At 40.6% G+C, this 17,985-nt stretch overlaps 2 protein-coding genes across 8 annotated transcripts in view; one reads left to right on the top strand and one right to left on the bottom strand.

Moving 5' to 3' along the window:
* C3H3orf70 (chromosome 3 C3orf70 homolog) overlaps positions 1 to 17,985 on the top strand; it is a 362,205-nt gene that overhangs the window by 251,122 nt on the left and 93,098 nt on the right. The window lies entirely within an intron of this gene.
* MAP3K13 (mitogen-activated protein kinase kinase kinase 13) overlaps positions 1 to 17,985 on the bottom strand; it is a 60,463-nt gene that overhangs the window by 31,875 nt on the left and 10,603 nt on the right. For 5 of the 7 annotated variants that reach the window (XM_042460538.1, XM_042460541.1, XM_042460537.1 and 2 more), the window contains one exon: positions 7,227 to 7,366. The gene's annotated coding sequence lies outside the window, so the exon portion shown is untranslated. Of the gene's footprint in view, positions 1 to 3,431; positions 3,515 to 7,226; positions 7,367 to 14,910; positions 14,998 to 17,985 lie in introns of those variants that run through there. The other 2 variants (XM_042460539.1, XM_042460543.1) reach the window with 2 other exon arrangements.

The following is a 17,985-nucleotide window of genomic DNA, read 5'->3' as shown; positions in this document are numbered from 1 at the left end:
AGAGGATTTCAGAACAAGGCACAATCTATAAAACAATACAATTATTTAAATAAACGAAATTACAGCTGAGAACACCCTCCCCTACATCTCCACATGGTATGCTGCTTCACAATACTGACACACACCTGCTCCTTCAAATGGGAGTGCAACAATGATGTCATGGACTCAGAATGTTGAAATTGAGAGGTGATTGGTGGAATATTTGAAGGGATTTGAATAAGGTTGGTAGAATAAAGATAGCTGGTTTGGGGGTTGAGTTGCAAGTGGAGAGTGTGGTGGAGTAAACGTGTGAGGATTAGGGTTAAGACACTAAGGCCCTATACAGACTGGCCTGAAAGGCCAGCCTGTGGGCAGAGTCAGGACACAGCATCCTGACGACATATGCCCTGACTCCACCCCCATGATGCCATGATGCCGCATGCCGCTCCAGATGGTGCAAGGCACCATGGCGTGCCTCCGGTGCTGCGTCCAGATGGCACAGTGCTGAAGGAGGTGCCATGCAGCCACACTGCCATGGCTATGGCACTCTTTGGAGGGTGCAAAAAGGAGCCACTTTTTGCGGCTCCTTTTTGCACCTTCCAAAGGTTGGATTGAGACTGCGGTGTGAGGATCGGGCCAGGAAAGGGGCAGCATTCCGCCACTCCTTGGGGCAATCTGTAGAGCTCCTCAGTCAGGTTTAGTTATTAATGAGCAGGGTTTAAGCATCTGACTTAACTAAGAGTGTGCGAGTTAAATATTTGCTTTAAATATATTAAATTATTAATCTGTTTTGTTTTGTTCAACTTGTTACGAAGTATGCATAGGGATCTTGCAGCACCTTTGAGACTAACTAAAAGACAGAAGTTGGTATATGAGTTTTCGTAGACTTGAGCCTATTCCCACAGATCCCTCTGCATACTGATTTTCCAGACTAACAGAGCTATGTTTTTGAATTCTGTTACTAACCTATTGTTTTTCTGTATCATACATTTTTGGCCTCCAAGGATTATGCAGTTGGTGTCCAGTGAGGACAGAATACATAAGGGAATTTGAGGGCATCCAGTACATCCCCACAGTTGGTGGCCACAGAAGTGGGACAGGAGGAGAGCCTTACATTAGTGGCAAAGATGGGAACAGGAAAAGCCCTCACTCTTGGTGATGGCAGTGAGATTATGGAAGCTTTCACATACAGTGCCTGTGAAGATTTAGGCAGAATGTTATATCTGGTGGGGAAGTAGTGGAATAAGGGTCAGGGGTCTCATAGCAAGTCAGAACAGGTTGCTAACTCACTTGCTGGACTTAGTTCCACTGAATTTCCCATCTTGTTGGGACTGAGCTTCAGTTTACTGACCCTCATCCAATTTACCAGTACTTGAATAGTCTCACCTGACTGATGGCAAGGAGAAACAGAACTAGGTGCCATCAGCATGCTCTCTCACCTGTGGCTTTAATAAGGACAACAGCTTTAAATCTTTTAAAATCACTCTACATGTGTTAATGAATTCATCAATGCAAGGGTATCTTTATTAGTACCTAACTTCTTTTTTAAAAAATACTGCACGGTTGCAAGAAGGTCACTGTTTTGAACTTATTGCATTTCAATCCCCTCTGACCCCACTGAATACTACTATGCAATTAGTCATTTTTAGCTTCAAAGTGTGAGAGAGCTCATGAAAAATCGTTTGTGTTTAATTTTACTCCTTTTTCTGAGTGTTGGGATTTCTGTGCTAAATTTTTAAATATCAGTGTGGAGTCACAAGGTTTCATAGTGCTGAGTCCTGACTAAGACAGTCACCTTTTACTTACTGAAATTAATAGCACTTTAATCATCCCTAACATGTCCTACTGACATCAGTGGGACTAAATCACAACTAATGTAGTCTGGGTCTATATAGGCTTGAAGGTCAAAGCTAGAACTTTTATGTAATGCTGCCTACAAAGTTGAAAAGTGATTCATCCAGTAGCAAGTAGTATAAGAATAGGGGAAATCCTGGCCTCTGCAGACCACAAGGCACTGAAGAAATGTAATACACTTTATCAAAAATCTATCTGAGGAGATTAATTAGATGGCAATGTTAGTATTTTGGAAGTAATTAATATATTAAAAAACAAAGCAAAGATGTCTGAACTATCTCTATTATAATCTGGGAAGTTAAACACAAATCCAAAACAATTTTCAAACTGTTACAATAAATACTGAAAAATATTCTTAAATTACAAAAAAATAGATTTAAGTTAATTTTGTTACAATGAACATTTGACATGCACTTCCCATTATTCTGAAATAAGAGAGATATATGTATATAATGATTAGAAAAAAACAGAGAGAGACAGGTCCCAAAGTGGTAAGTGTCTCAATGGATAAAAAGGATAGGCTGTGGTTTTTTTGCAGTCAAACAACTAGTTTGATACTCTTACTTTCTATTCCAGAAACTGTAAAAATACAGCCACCAATTCAGCAAAATAAATGCAGGAAAACACTGTGCTATAACTTGGGAGAGACTGTTAATGAAGAAGAATAGCTCAGATCCTTGTCTCTAAAGTGAAGCCTGCCATTGCTGTCTTCAGTCCTGTTATCTGTATTTTTCTGTTAAATTCTGAAAGGGATAAGATGCACAGCCTCCCCCCCCCCCACTATGTTTAACAGCAAGAAATACCCACTGAGTTTAACAGGAAGTAGTGCATTCATGCTCCAGAATGAACATCACACATTGATCCCCCCCTCCCGTAAATAGAAATCTATTGGGATTGTTTTTCATGTACTAACTATATTCTATGTGAAGAGCAGAACTTAACTACATATTTTCAAAAATTACATTGTTAAAAATATAGCTATTACTAATACAAAGCATATGTTGCTGAAAGTGGCTGGCTTCATACCAATGAATGAACTGATTTTAATCATTATTTTAAATGGCTAAAATTAATTCATTCACGGAAATGGAAGCAGCTACTTTCAGCAAAAAAAGCCTTGTTAACAGCCTTATCTGCCCAAAACATATTGACACACATATTTCAGATGTACTAACATGGCACCAAAGCTGCACCAGCAGACAAGAAGATTACATTTTCAGAAGGGGGTGGGGAGAAGCCAACTGCTCTGAAATAAGAGGGTGCAATGATTTTCCTCAATAGTCACAACCTTTGCTTTTTCAGATAGCTATTCAAATTCATTTCATCCTGTTTTTAAAAGAGTCAATGACCATGGCACAACCTACAGAGATGTAAATGAAACAGGTCTACAGTTCTACAGACAAATAAATGGATAAGCAGCTGCAAGATACAGAAATATTCTTGGCTTTAATATGGTGTCTTTCAGCATTTTTTCCAGTCCACTCACACTCCAAATGCACCATCCATCTGTTCCTCCTAAACAAATGGCTAGAACGCAACACCGGTCATCCTGCAAACATAGCCCCCAAAGGAAGACAGATTTTTCTCAAAATACTTACATTGATGGATACATTTCTATAATCCTGCTCCATTTTCTCATGTTATGAGATGACTGGTAACACACACACACATACATATACACACATGCAAACTGTGCAAAATACAGCAAGGAAATTCCACCCATACAATCCTGCAAGCCTGCTGCAAAGGAGAACATAGAAGCTACTGACGTCACGGATTCATGAATGGATGTATACGGGGCTGTTTTAGGTTTCAGAACAGAAGCTGCTGTGGTGTGTGCTGGGGGTGGGGGGAGAAGAGAGAAATGGGACAGCCAATCAGAAACAGGCAGTTATAGCTTGCCTTTCTTAAGGGAAATCTCATCACAGAAGGAGACGCCACCAATCAAACCCCTGCGACACAATCTCAAAGGGTTATGATACAAATCCAGCCAGCTGGGGAAGGTGTGGGGCAAGTGGGAAAGGATGATAATGAAAACAATGCTAAGGACACACAGTGCATATTAAACAACATGTTGAAATGAATCCCTGCTGCCACAAAGCAATGAAAACAAAAAAGGTTCTCTACCATCATCAAATGTTACGAGTACAGTATATATATTTTAAAATATTTTATATATTTTAAAATGGTCTCCTGAATAGGTCTTGTATGACAAACACTATCAAGTATCCACCATCTGCTACAGGAAAATAGATATCTACATATTTATCAGACTCTAACATTATTCATTTATATTTTTTTAATTTGTGTATGCAGTCCATAATAGTGCTAATAATGAATTAATGATTAAAAGTCAGTACCAGTCACTTTATTATTTTATTGTTATTATATTTATTTGTATCCCACTCTTTCCCCAGAACTGGGACTCAGAAAGGCTTCACAACATTTAAAAACAATACAATTAAAAACATAGAAAAGTGATACAGTTGGCCCTTTTTAGCCACAGATTTTTTTTATTCAAGCATCCACAGCTTGAAAATATGCCACAGAAGTATAAATTCCAAATAGCAAGCCGTGATTTTCCATTTTATATAAAGGACATCATTTTGATCTGTCATTATATTTAATGAGTATCCATGGATTTTGTTATCCATGGAGGAGCCTGGAACCAAACCCCAGCAGATAACAAGGTCCCACTGTACATTAAAACAGAATTGAATTGTTAGAATATTAAAAGAGATTACTTATTAAAAGAATAAAACTACAGTTTAAAAAAAATTAAAAAATTATCTTACAAGACTTACCTCAGTTTATTAACAACCTAAAGCTTTAATCACTGCTTTAACTTCTGGAAAGGAAATGACTAAAACTAAGACTAGTATTATAAATAAAGCTGCTCCACAATGCAGATTACATACTAATAACAATTACAGTATCACTTCTTCTCATAATCACTATATCCATATGGAAAAGCCATATATTTCTAATTTCTCATCAGTATGACCATATGCCCCTTGGGCATCCCAAGTTCAAGGGAGTCCCATGGCTACTTAGCTACTTATTGGTATACCTACCTGTCCTTCTGTAGGAGTCGATCCCCAGCAATATCAGACCTTTCCTACCTGCAGAAACAACAGATCTTCCTGCAGCAAATACAGAATGTATTGTAGCACTACCTCCGGAAAGACTGGAATACCCCAGTTCATTTCATTCCCTGCCTTTAAAGTACCTCATTTTAAACCACAATAAACTTAATCAAAGGAAAAAGATTTATTCAAATAGACATTACATAGTGATGAGGAGCAAAAAATAAAATACTACATATGAAGGAAGGGAGAACAAAAGCTTTCCTTGCCACTAGCAGACCATTCTGAAACTCCAACGATCCTCCATGGAGTGAGGAAGCAGCATGTCACCATTGACATACCTAGTCCAAATCAATGATAGGGGGATCAAGAACAAAAGTATATAATTAGGTGGATCAGAACTACATCAATGACCATGCAGGACTAACCCACTCATGTACAGCTGATTCTTTAGAACTTATACCTGATGTTTACTTCTTGAAAATAATATAATTATCCTGTAGAAAGATACCAAAGACTGCCATTCATTTATGGTTGACATCTCAGTCTGTATAGCAGGCACACTATATGCGGATTCCAGTTCATGTGGAAGCCATGTGTCCATAAGAACAATGGCGCATGCGCCCACCGCGCTCGCTGCCCCGCACACCATTGTTTCCAAAGGGGCACAAGCATACACAGATTTTCAAAACGGATCCCCCACATTAAGGGGAGGGCCCAACAAGCTGTATACTCATTTTAGCAACCTACAGAAAGATGCCAGGCTGAGTTGACCCGGAGCCCCTGGCTGGTATTGAACTCACAACCTTGTGATTTGTGAATGAGTGGATGTAGTTCAGGCATTTAACCACTGCACCACCAAGGCTCCAGAACATAACCAGAATCTGGGAGTTATAGTCTTACAAAGTATATTTTCCAAGTTTTGTATTAGCAGACAGTGAGGTTAGTCAATGAAGAAGGAGAAAGAATGGACTGAAAAACCATAACAATTCATACCATTATGACTGTGTAAAAAAATCTGTAACACTGTATTTGCCTAGAGACCACAATGAACCATTAGCAAACAGAGAAACACTGTGATAATTTAAGTAAGTTACAATGGAAGACAACTTGTCCATAACCCAATCTTCATATGTTTACATGCTGATTCCAGTTGTTCAATATCACTTCTATGATTTAATACTAAATCACTGTTGCTGACATAAGATAAGGCAGCTGACATGGCAGAATAAGGTGCCTAAACTAATATTAAAGACTGTTTATACACCAAGAGCCTAGTACTAGGAAGGAGGGAGATGAAGAATAGGAATTTTATTTTACCAATTAAAAAGAGGTTAAGTAAGGAACAGAATTAGTGAGACTGAGGAAATAATGGGCTAGAAAAATATTCTAGTACATTTATTTAGTAGACAGATTATTCAGAGGGTGGAGAGTATAAAGCAAAATATCTTTTTAAAGTTTTCTAATAACAAGTCTACAGCAGACATGAGATACCTGTAGGAAAATTAATGACTGGAAAGCAAGATTATGTTTTTGTCACAGCAAAGAATGCTTCCTTCACATTTGTCTTAAAGTGTACAAGGTGTGTCTGGTGGAATTATTTAGGGTAATAAATAGTTTCAGATAGGATTCTATAAATGCATTTGCCAAGTTGCTATTGGTAACCTGGAAATAGCATTTATTCAAGAAATTCCTCCCCTGCCCTCACAGAAACTTGGAAGGGCCCCTCTTGCTTAGTGTTAGAGAGGAAAGATAGACCCTAACTCTTCACAGACTCTTTTGTCTGAGGCAGAAAGCTCAAAGGAAGGGAGTGGGGCCAAACTCTCAATTCCTGATAAATTGGTGGGAAATCTTGTTCCTTTCTTTCATCTAGTTTCCAAATTCCAGCAGTGTGGGAAAAATTACTCCACAATTCTACTGAACTCTCTAGAACTCAGGAAAAGGGTGGCACAACTGACCTGGCATTGTGATCTCAACATACTTGTAAGAGGTCAGTGATATTTTCAACACTTCTGAGAGTCTACTAGCTTGCTATGAACTGAGAGATTAACCTCTGTTGAATCAAAGGGATCAGAAACATTTGTCAGCTCAGGCCCTGGAAAGGTGAAAATCTCAAATATGGTGCAGGAGGAACTGCACCAGGAGAAAGAGAGGAGTTTTAAAACTAAACAAAAAATTAGAAATTCAAATATGAAAACAGGAGTCATAGCTCTTGGAGGAAGGAAATCATATGCAGTGAGAAACAAATGACATTATTTCTACCTATTAATATTATTTCCATTCCAAATCTAATATTCATTCTGATACCTGATCATTGTTCCAGGCATAGTAGTATGCCATGTCCTCTTTAACCATAGGCTTGCTTGTCACGTTAAATAAACTAAACTGACACTCCGTGCAGCTTCAAAAGAGCATGAGTAAGACATTCCAGCACTGGATTCCACTATCTGAAAAACAGCCAAAGAAAAAGTCTAATGAGATTTTTTTACAGCCCCAAGAACAATTCCTTTATCAAATATTTAATTTTAATAGGATAATTTTTATCTCATCATCACTTTAATTTATATGAATTTTCTTTCACTTATTTAGTAAATTCAAAAACAAAGAAAAAAGCAATGAAATAAATATTAAGGGGACAAAATCTTAGTAATTCCGATCATAATTTCAGGATTTCCTAGGAAAAAAAGAAAAATTATTAAAGTAGCTTAAAGCAAAAAGACAAAAAGATCAGAAGAAAAAGAAAAGAAAAAAGAATACAAAGATGCAAAGTAGGACAAGGAAGAACAGGTTGCTTACGTGTAACTGTGGTCATCTGTGCCCTTACATACATGAGTTTTGCACTTGATCAGAGACCTCATTTGGACTATTCTAGAGCTGAATAGCTTGGCAGGTACCCCACCCTCTCCTTAACAACCATGCATGTCATAGCTCACCAAGCTACTGTTCCCTCAGTTTCCAAGGCTGCATCCACAGTGCAGAAATAATCCACGTTGACACCTCTTTAACTGCCATGGTTCAATGATATGGAATTCTGAGAATTTGAGTTTTGTGAGACATTTAGCCTTCTCTGTCAGAGCGCTCTGGTGCCACAACTACAATTCCCAGAACTCCGTATCACTGAACCATAGCAGTTAGTCAACCTGGATTATTTCTGCAGTGTGGATGCAACCATATCCACTGTGAAATTTACAGGGACCTGAAAATGGGGAGGTAGGACAGGTTTGTGTGACAGCACGGAAAACCATATGAAGAACCACAGTTACAAGTAAGCAACCTGTTAGTTCTTCTTCGTGGTCTCTGTGCCTCTTACAAATGGGTGACTGTAAAATTCACCAAAAGATGGGGGATCAGATCACTGAAGAATCTTGAAAGAACAACACACTGAAATCAAGCATCAGCTCTTGCCCTGCTATCCAGTCTGTATTGATGTATGAATGTGGATGGATGTGACCAGCTCCAGCAATTTGAGAGAGACACACCCTGGATGACAGCTGTCAAGGACACCATTGCTCTCACAGAGTGAGCTCTGGGACTAATAGGTATAGGTCATTTGGAAAGTTCATAAGAATATGGTCTCTATCACCCGCTCTTAGAGCTTCTGGGCAGACAATTGCCCACATTTTGGACCACCATAAAAGACATGTCATCTATTTGTAGATGAGAAGGCAGATGTACACTTAACATGGTATGCCAAAGCCCAACAAACATCTAAAAGTGTGATGTAACTTCTCTAATGGTGATGACAGCTGCACACAGATGGTAAGTAGCATGATAACTTGACTCAGATGGAACTGAGAAACTACCTTAGGCAGGAAAGAAATATCAGGATGAATAATGGCCTTATCATAATGGAAAGAGACAACAGGTTCTTTATATCAAAGTGCTGTAAGTTCATCTGTCTTGCATATGTAACCAACATTAGGAAGACCACCTTAAGAGTGAAAAGCCACTCATCCACGGTACAAGAAAATCAAAAGACTTAGTCATCCAGTGAAAGCACTAGCAAAACTGACTAAGACAGTGTTGAAGCTTTAATTGATGGATAAATATACTTTAATTGGTGGGTAAAGATGTTGTAAATCCTTAAGGAAGAAAATTCAGGTCCATTTTCACAGAAGTTCAGATGTAACAGGGCGTGCAAGACTATAAATGCTGTAGTGAGAAGATACTGCTCTGATCTAGATGATGCAAAGGAACAAAATCTTCTTCATTTATAACCAAACAACCATCTGGTAGAGGCTGCCAGAACTTTTGTTAATCTTGGCAAAGTCAAGGGGTCACCCTCCACATCATTAATGTCAACATCTTGAGGTCTGGATAAAAAATAAATTTGTGGGAGTGAGACAGAAAATCTGGAGATGGTGGAAACTGGATGTGGCAATTCCTGGACATGACAGAAGAGTTGCAAACCAGGGTTGCCTGAGCCAATAAGGTGTTATCAAGATAGCATTGGTCTTGTCCCTGCCAAGCTTTGCCACCACCATTTCCCAGGAGGGCACCTTCTAAGTACCTTCAAAGAAACACATCTCTTAATGATCCTTTCCCTATCCCTGTTCTTGAACAGTAATAGGGACATTTATTGCTGGACTTGGTTAAAAATAGGCCCACATGAGGAGTGCCCCAAGTTCAGGTTATGAGTCTGAAAGCCTGAATGGTTAGGGACCACTTGTGCTGGATAATGCAAACCTGACTGAGAGCATATGCCAATATGTTGTCTCTTTCTGTCAGGTGGATGTTTACAGGTTAATGCATCTTCTGGTGCACCAGTTCCAGAATGTAACAGTGAGATCCAGGAGAATCGATGAATGTGTGCTGCCTTGTTCGTTTATATAGCAAACTACAGTGGCATTGTCAAAAGTAACCTACACCACCGCCTAGTAACTGACACTCAAAAGAATAAAAAGCCTTGATGACATCCCAAAGATCCGAAGCGCTGACATGTGGATGACAGTCTTCTGGAGTCCAATGGCCTTGAACAGTCATGCTCACACACTACACTACATCACACAGGATGGATCTGGAGGCCAAAATGGCATTCCAGATCACAGGTTTGAGAGACTGGTCCACCAGAGGGGAGAATGAAGTACATAGGTTGCCAGAAGCAACTGCTTGCTTTGGAAATGCAAGAGAGGATTGAAGTGCTTCTGGAACCAACGCTGAAAGGATCAAACTTGAAGTGAGGCAGGTAAGTCACCACTATTGTTACAGTCATTAGGCCCCAAAAACTCTGTATGGTTAGTGCCAACCTGTATGGATGTACACTCCGCATACACTCTGTCCCTTAGTGTGTGTGCTTTATCACATGGAAGATATACTCTTCCATGTGAAGAGGTGATATGATAGGAATGAAAAATTTGTGGTGATATTCCACCAGGTGTGGAAGTAGTGCAATAATATCAGGGCCCAGGATGGAAAAGGACTGGAAAACTGGGGCTTGGTGACATTCTGTGGATGGGGTCAAAACCTAGACTTCAAAGACCCAATGGCTTTCTTAGAGGAAAATGAGAAGCGCTACTGCCAGGAAGAGTGACAATGGGAAGAGAACGGCTAAGACAAGGTTCAAGATGGCCAAGATGGAGACTCTGATCTAGAGGAAAATGACAAAGATGGTCATCTCCAGGAAGAGAAGACTAGCTTGATATCGTTGCAGCTGACCAAACTCCATCTTCCTGGCCATCATACACTACCCTTGGAAAGATGCTCTATTGTCTCATATGGTCAAACTGAAGAGGACTTCATCATCAAATGGTAAGTTTGCAATGTGTGGTCATGTGTCCACCATCAACGCAGCAAAACAAAACCAGACATGTCAGAGATACTGCTCCTGAGCTTAGCAGCACAATCAGCAGAGTGACAAGCAGACTGCAACTGCTGTGCTGCTAGGGTGTGTGTCTTTTGCTGGAACTGAAGAGCTGCATTCTTCTGCTCTTCTATTAGGTTGGAGATACATGGCATCATCTTCTAACAGAGGAAGCGCTGATAGACTGACATGCATACCTGCATATTACCAATTCTGATGTTGAGGGCTGTTGGTATGTCAAACCTCCCCCTGAAAATATCCAGTCCACATCTGAGGCCTCAGTCACATCTGAGGCCTCCACAACAATAGAATTGGGCATAGGGTGAGTGAAGGGGATATCAGCATTCTCTTGTTAGGTTCGGTAATGATGTTCTATTGAGAGGCTGGAGTCAGAAACTGGTTTACTCCAGGTCTCTTTAATAAGTTCCAGCACAACTGGCAGCTATGTGATGCTTGCCAGCATAGGTGTCTGAATGTCAACCAAGTGAAAGAGAAGATTCAATACTGGCAGTAGAAGAGCAATTACATCCAATCCAATAGCTTTTGCCATTCCCAAGACTATGTCAGCAAGTAGCTTCACATCTTCAGGTGGTGAGATGGCCATAGTGTCTTCAACTGTCATCAAAGGAGAAGATGTCAAAGCAGAGGGCGATTCACAAGATAGATTCTGAGTCATACTTGGTATTGGACAACTCTGGCATCACTTCCCTCGACTGCAGTTGAACAGAAACATTGGTGCTGGCATGATGGCAACTAGAACAACCGTGAAAGATAAAAAGGCAGACAAGGTTGTAGCTGGGATAACTACAGCAGCAGCAACCACTGAGAGACAGGGTAACAGTACAAATTGGTGTGGTATGAATAGTCAACGTGATCTGATTTGTCAAGCCAGGAGTAATAACCAGAAGTTGAGTAGGTGGAGCTGTTGATATAGTTGCAGTTTTGCTCATTGGTTGAGAGGAAGGATGCCACCTTGGTACCGGAGATGATCACCCATGCAGAGACAACAGAAGTGATGGTGAGTGGTGCCTGGGTGCATAAGGATTATACGGAGACTGAAACCACCTATGATAGTAAGAGTGCGAAGGTCTGGAAGAGTAGTAATTAGGATCATATACATGGTACCAATCCCTCTATGACAGGGAATCTGAACAATACAGATGTTCCTATCGATATCTATCCATATATGAAACCAATATGGTGAATCCTCCCTGTATCGACAGTTGTGGTAGGATAGACATGATGAGGCCTATGAATGTTCCTTATGAAACAGTGATCTCTAATATATTAGGGATGGTGGTAACAGCCTTGAAGCACAGTAGGAGAGAGTGGCAGTCATTTATACTGTAGAAAAACAATGAGACGTCGGCACACATTGCTCCCTAGATGCTTCTATTTCGTGCTACATTGCGTGTACATTCAGTACTGAAGTAGGGTCCATGCTCTCAAGCCCCAATAGCATAGGATCAACCTCTAGCATTGGTTCAGAACCCTGAGATGTCTGTGCTGGTGCCATCAGTATGGAGCCTGAGGGTATTGATAGTAGTTCTGACTATTGTTTATGCCTCATCTTTTTTTTCTTTTTCTCCTTGAGTGTTGCTCCTGTGACACTGGGGCTTCAGGCAAATGTGGTTGCTTGTGTCTCAACTCTGAGTAGGAAAGCTTCCAAGTTTTGGTCTGGTAAGAAGAAGAGGCAGTCGGCATTGACTCCCTTACTAATGATATAGCTGTAGCATGTGGGGAAACAGCAGGTAAGTCAGAAAAAGCAGCAGTCAGTGTTGCTCTTAGAACTGTTGTTAATACCGAAGGTGGGGGCAAGGTGTTGGTATCAAAGACAGCCAAATTGGGATGGAATTCTGGTGGAATATGCCAATCCCACGGAAAACAATGGCTCAGTGATTAAAACGCTGACTATGATGATTGTAAAACTGGCAGGTTGGCAGTTCAAGGCCCAAGTGCTGCATGACAGAATGAGCTCCCATCACTAGTCCCAGCTTTTGCCAACCTAGTACAGTGCGCCCGCGTTATATGCGGGTGCACTTTATGCGGTCTTGAGCATACGCACTCAAGCCACGGGGAGCGCACGGGGCGCAAGGGGCGGCACGTCCCATTCAAATGAATGGACGCACAGGCCTGTGGCGCCCCATGCGCCGCCACACGGGGTGCCACATAGGTGGAATTCGCCTTATGCGGAGGGGGGGGGGTCCAGAACGGATCCCCTGCGTAAGGCAAGGGCCGACTGTAGTTCAAAAGCATGTAAAAGTGCAAGGAGATAAATAGGTACCACTTCGGAAGGAAGATAACAGCATTCTGTGCAGTCATGCTAGCCACATGATCACAGTGTTGTCTTTGACAACGCAGGCTCTTCAGCTTAGTAATGGAGATGAGCACCACCCCCTACAGTCAGACACGGCATGACAACCTTGTCAAAGGGGAAACCTTTACCTTTACTTTACACGAATCCCAAGGGTGACTTTACCTTTTATTGAAATCACGCTGACAGGATAATTACCTTTGGGGCAGGACGACCAGCTCAACTCTTTTGTTACAATACAACCATGATTTTCCCATCTTAGTTCAGTGAGTCTGAGCCATTCATTTGTACCTAAAACTGCACTGGCAAAACAGTGCAGGATCTTTAAGCAGGATAACATTTTGGTGTGTGAAAGCTTGACAGAGACCTTTAGCATTTTTCCTCTACCTCAAAATCATATAAAATACCTGTACAACAAAGCTAATGTCACAGATCAGGGTCTGCTTCCTACCTCCTTCACTGTCATGGGTTTCTTCCCTCCTGGAACATGAGTTCTCTTTTAAGATTAATCCACTGAAGCAGGAAACTCTAAGCTTTCAAACAACTGGAATCCAGGATCTTATCCAGAAAGTCTTGTTAGTTTTTTTCTCTCTCCTAAAGTTCTGACCCCAAGGACCTTGGTTAATTTGTTCTGACTTTCTTTTCTTTTTCATTGCTCCAACCAGAATTACAACAGTCCCCTCTTAAGACAGGGTAATCGTTATCCCCCTTTAATTTATTTTTCAGGGAGCATTTTCTCTGTGCAATACCAGTACCTGAACCTTTCTTCCTGCCTTTTCTTCTGTGTCTGTAGTTTAGGAAAAGACATTCAGCAGCTCCATCCACTATTTCTGAACCCATCACTTTCACCCTTCCTCATCCCCACCATAGCCAATGTGAATTTTAGATGGCTTAGCCTCAAACCTTGTCACCTCTTGCAATCATAATCCAAACTTCTATAGCCACTGCAGTAACAGCTTGGATCTTTGAGTTCTCTTTGCCTCATGAGTTTATTTCCTTTGAACAAATACTACCCATTCTGAAGTAACTGTGTTACACTTGCTAGCTATCTGTGTCGCCCACTGACTTACTGCCATTTATGAAGCTCTACTGTAATAACTACTGTTACACAATGTATCCATTGTATATGTTTTAAATGTGTTCAGTAAAATTTTCCTTTAGATAGCTATGTGTAGATGTTTGCTCTTGGTTCCATCCTAAGATGCAATACCTCCAAGTTTAGAAGATCCCTTACATGTATACCCAGAAAAGTGTATCTGGTAAAATGTTTCAATCTACCTAGTTTTAAAGGAAACAAACTCAAGTTTGAGTTTTAGTGAACTCAAACCAAAACAGTTCACATGGAGGAAAAGAATGGCTCACCCAAGCTTCCAGATGCTCAACAAATGTATAGTGAAGTGAAAAAATAGTCTTAAAAAGAGAAAAAAATTTACATGACATTTAAATTATTTTCATTTCTCAAAATGAAAGGTTTTATATGTACTAGGTGAAAAGGTATAGCAAATACAGAACTAGGATACATTAATAAGTAATATTTTGCTGCTTGAACCAAGGAAGAAAACTTAGGCTTATGTAACTAAATATAAGTGCTAACAAATGATAATACAGTATGTTTTGTAAAACAAAGCAAAATTCAAGAGGATTATAAAATCTTTACCGAGAAAACAAGACATGTAAAGCTGGTACAGTACTACTAATATGTCATCTTCCTGCTCAGGAACGAAGCTCCCATTGCTAGTTACTGAGGTTTCAATTGGAAAATACATCTCTCTTCACAGTAACAAAATCAGATCAGTCTGTCTGATAACTGAACCTGCATATCAATCTAGACTGACTACAGAGTTAAAAACTAAGTATTCTTATTAAAAAATACTCACTGTACTGCCAGAAACATAAGACAGTTCAAAATGTTATGTTGCAATGGATCTCTACAATGAATAAACTTTGCCCCCATCAAGGCTGACTTGTATAACATTTGTACACATTTATTCTGACCTCAGAAGCTTTGGGAAGTTTCTGTCCATCTCAGCAAGGTGGGAGGGTTTGTTATTACAGCTGCTGGTTGATAATGACTTATCTCTAAGTATTCAAAGGTTGAGTTCAGCACACTTACAAGAGAAATAAAAAAACACAGGGAAACCCATGGAATCAATGGCCTGTTACAGACAGGCCAAAATAAAGCTGCTTCGAGTCACTTTGGAGGTATGGTATTTCAATGATGCATGCATCCTAAGAGTCCAAACACCGCACCAAAGCCACGCTCTGGTCCTAAGGACTGGAGTGCAGCTTTGGTGTGGCTTTTGGACTCTTAGGATTCATGCATCATTGAAATACCATACCTCCAAAGTGACTTGAAGCAGCTTTATTTTGGCCTGTCTGTAACAGGCCTATATACTATATTTTGTTTCCTTGTGTATGGATGTTTGGTGAATTTCTGTCTTTCCTTTCATTATTCTTTTCTACCTTCTAAAGATTTATATTGCAGTCTTTCAACTCCCATTATTACAAACAGAGCCCATAGCCTAAACATCAGTCACAACAAGATGACTTCTTTATGACACTTCTATTAATTAACAGTCAGGACTAAAGAGCTGAACTCTGGTTCCACCATGACTATATAGTGTAGAACGATTATGCTTCAAGACACATTTATTAAACACACAGAGCCTATAGGGCATGTACAGCCTAATCCCACTTACAACTTTTTAAAAGTTTAAATCCAAGTTGCAAAGAATAAAAGTGTTAATGGAAGGGAGGGGCTACTGAATTAATGAATAATAAATGAATAAATAATCTGACCAAGGGTCTCAAATCTGAGGTCTAGCTATCAAGTGTTCCCAGAGAGGATCAAGTCTTACTCTGACCTGGATAACTGGAAGAAATTATAGTTAACCACTTCAGTTTCCTTTTCAGTGATCCCTCCAAGTGTCAGAGATTATGCTAATAGTTCCTCACACTAATAATATTTTTATTATTATGTTAATAATTTTAATGTATAGCTATTATCCAGTTCCAGGTAGTGAATCTCATTGTAAAAAAGTCAATACTTATGCTTCCACAGCATTCAAATTACGTTTCACTTTCTAATTCCATTTCAGTTTATCCAACATCTCAGCCTATTTATAAATATGCAAATGTTTAGTGACATATATTTCCAAGAATACTGCCAACAGGCAGAAAAACCAAGCACTACAATGCTCTTAAACTCTTACTGGTGCCCTTCCACTCCCCGCACATGAGTTCTCTTTTTTTCCTTCCTACTCACCCAAACAACCCAGGAAGTCTTTCTCTCCCTTCACCCATCCTTCCCACCCAAGATGCTCTGGATACTGTTGTTGCTGTTCTGTTTGCTTTTCATCTTGCAAGTCTGAAATCCCAGCAGCTCTTGATGCACTGTTTTCAACCATTCCTTTCTTGTCTTGTGACTTACTGCTCTAGGGTTTCACCTGTGCTCATGGCGGCTTTTTCTGGTCACTACTGGCAAACTGGCTTTCTATAGAATGGCTTGTTATAAAAAGAGCCATTGTCCTTAATAACAGTTAAAGAAATCTTGCATCTATTAAGTAAAGATGGCATTGTAAGGTACAGATGTTTAAACTGATTGCAATCAATGCATTGTACAAACCAAATAAACCTGAGGTGGGTAATTTTAGGCACCTCTTAGTATGCATACAAGTTTCAGGTATCTGGGTTTTTCAGCCTTGGAGCTATGATGGAGACAGATTCCCTTTCTCATTTGTTAGTAGGTATTTATGCTATTCTCACTGTTGTGGGGTTTCTGACTTATGACTTATTACTCAACTTTCTTGGAAAGAGTTGTTCAGAGGGGGTTTGCCTTTGCTTTCCTCTGTGGATGAGAGAGTGACTTGCAGAAGGTAACCCAGTGGGTTTCCAAGGCTGAGTGAGGTATCAAATTGTCTCCAAAGTTATAGTCCAATGCTCAAACCACTACACCAAACTGGCTTTCCAGGGGCATTGGTGGAGATGAGTGTAGGATAACACTGCTCCCATTTGCACTATTTATAAAAAAAACCCTTCAAGTCACACCATGAAGCTGGATTGGACTGATCAGACTATTATACATAACCCTCATTTTCCCCACTCAGGGCCTTTACAGACCAGCCTGAAAGGGCGGCCTGGGGGCAGAGTTGGGGCACAGCATCCTGATGATGCACGCCAAACTCTAGCCCTCCAGGGCATTCTGATGCCACTCGCCGCTCCAGATGGTGCATGGCATCATGGTGCACCTCTGGTGCTGCATCCAGATGATGCAGCACCAAAAGGGTTACATATAGCCGCGCTGGCTATGGTGCCCTTTCAAGGGCCCTATGGTGCCCTTTTGAGGGCGCTTTTTGCGGCTCCTTTTTGCGCTCTTGGAAGGCCAGATCAGGGCCTTGGCATGAGGATGCTGGAGCCCTGATCCAGTGCAAAAAGGGCTGTTGCAGGCCACCCCTTTGGGGTGGTCTATAGAGACCCTCAGGCTTCATTACTTTGGCCTCTAAGGGAGAGCACTGCAGCCAGGTGCAGCACCATTGTCCCTTGATTCCAATGGCTGATGAATGGCGCTCCCTCCATACCAACTGCCATTGCTCTGGCCTGAGGGAGAAAACAGCAGCCAGCATTTGCTGATCTTAATCTTCTCCCCCACTGCCATCCCCTTTTCTTTGTGTTTCATGCCTTTTTAGATTGTAAACCTGAGTGCAGGGAATGTCAGACTAACAATTTGTAGGCTACTCTGGGAGTCTTTTTGACATAAATTAAATAAAACAAACCTTTGGACATGTAGCCGTAAACCTGGCTGTGGATACAAGAATCATTTAAGACTTAATACGTCTGGCCCAATGGAATGCTCCAAATGATATGAGTTGCCACTCACCAGGTCAGAGAATCATGCTCACAAAGACCACCAAGGGGACATGAAGATCACTTCTGCTCTTTCTGTCACCAACAGA

This window comes from Sceloporus undulatus, chromosome 3 (assembly GCF_019175285.1).
Source record: "Sceloporus undulatus isolate JIND9_A2432 ecotype Alabama chromosome 3, SceUnd_v1.1, whole genome shotgun sequence".
In the NCBI taxonomy this organism is placed as follows: domain Eukaryota; kingdom Metazoa; phylum Chordata; class Lepidosauria; order Squamata; family Phrynosomatidae; genus Sceloporus; species Sceloporus undulatus.
This window is presented reverse-complemented; position numbering and strand designations above follow the sequence as displayed.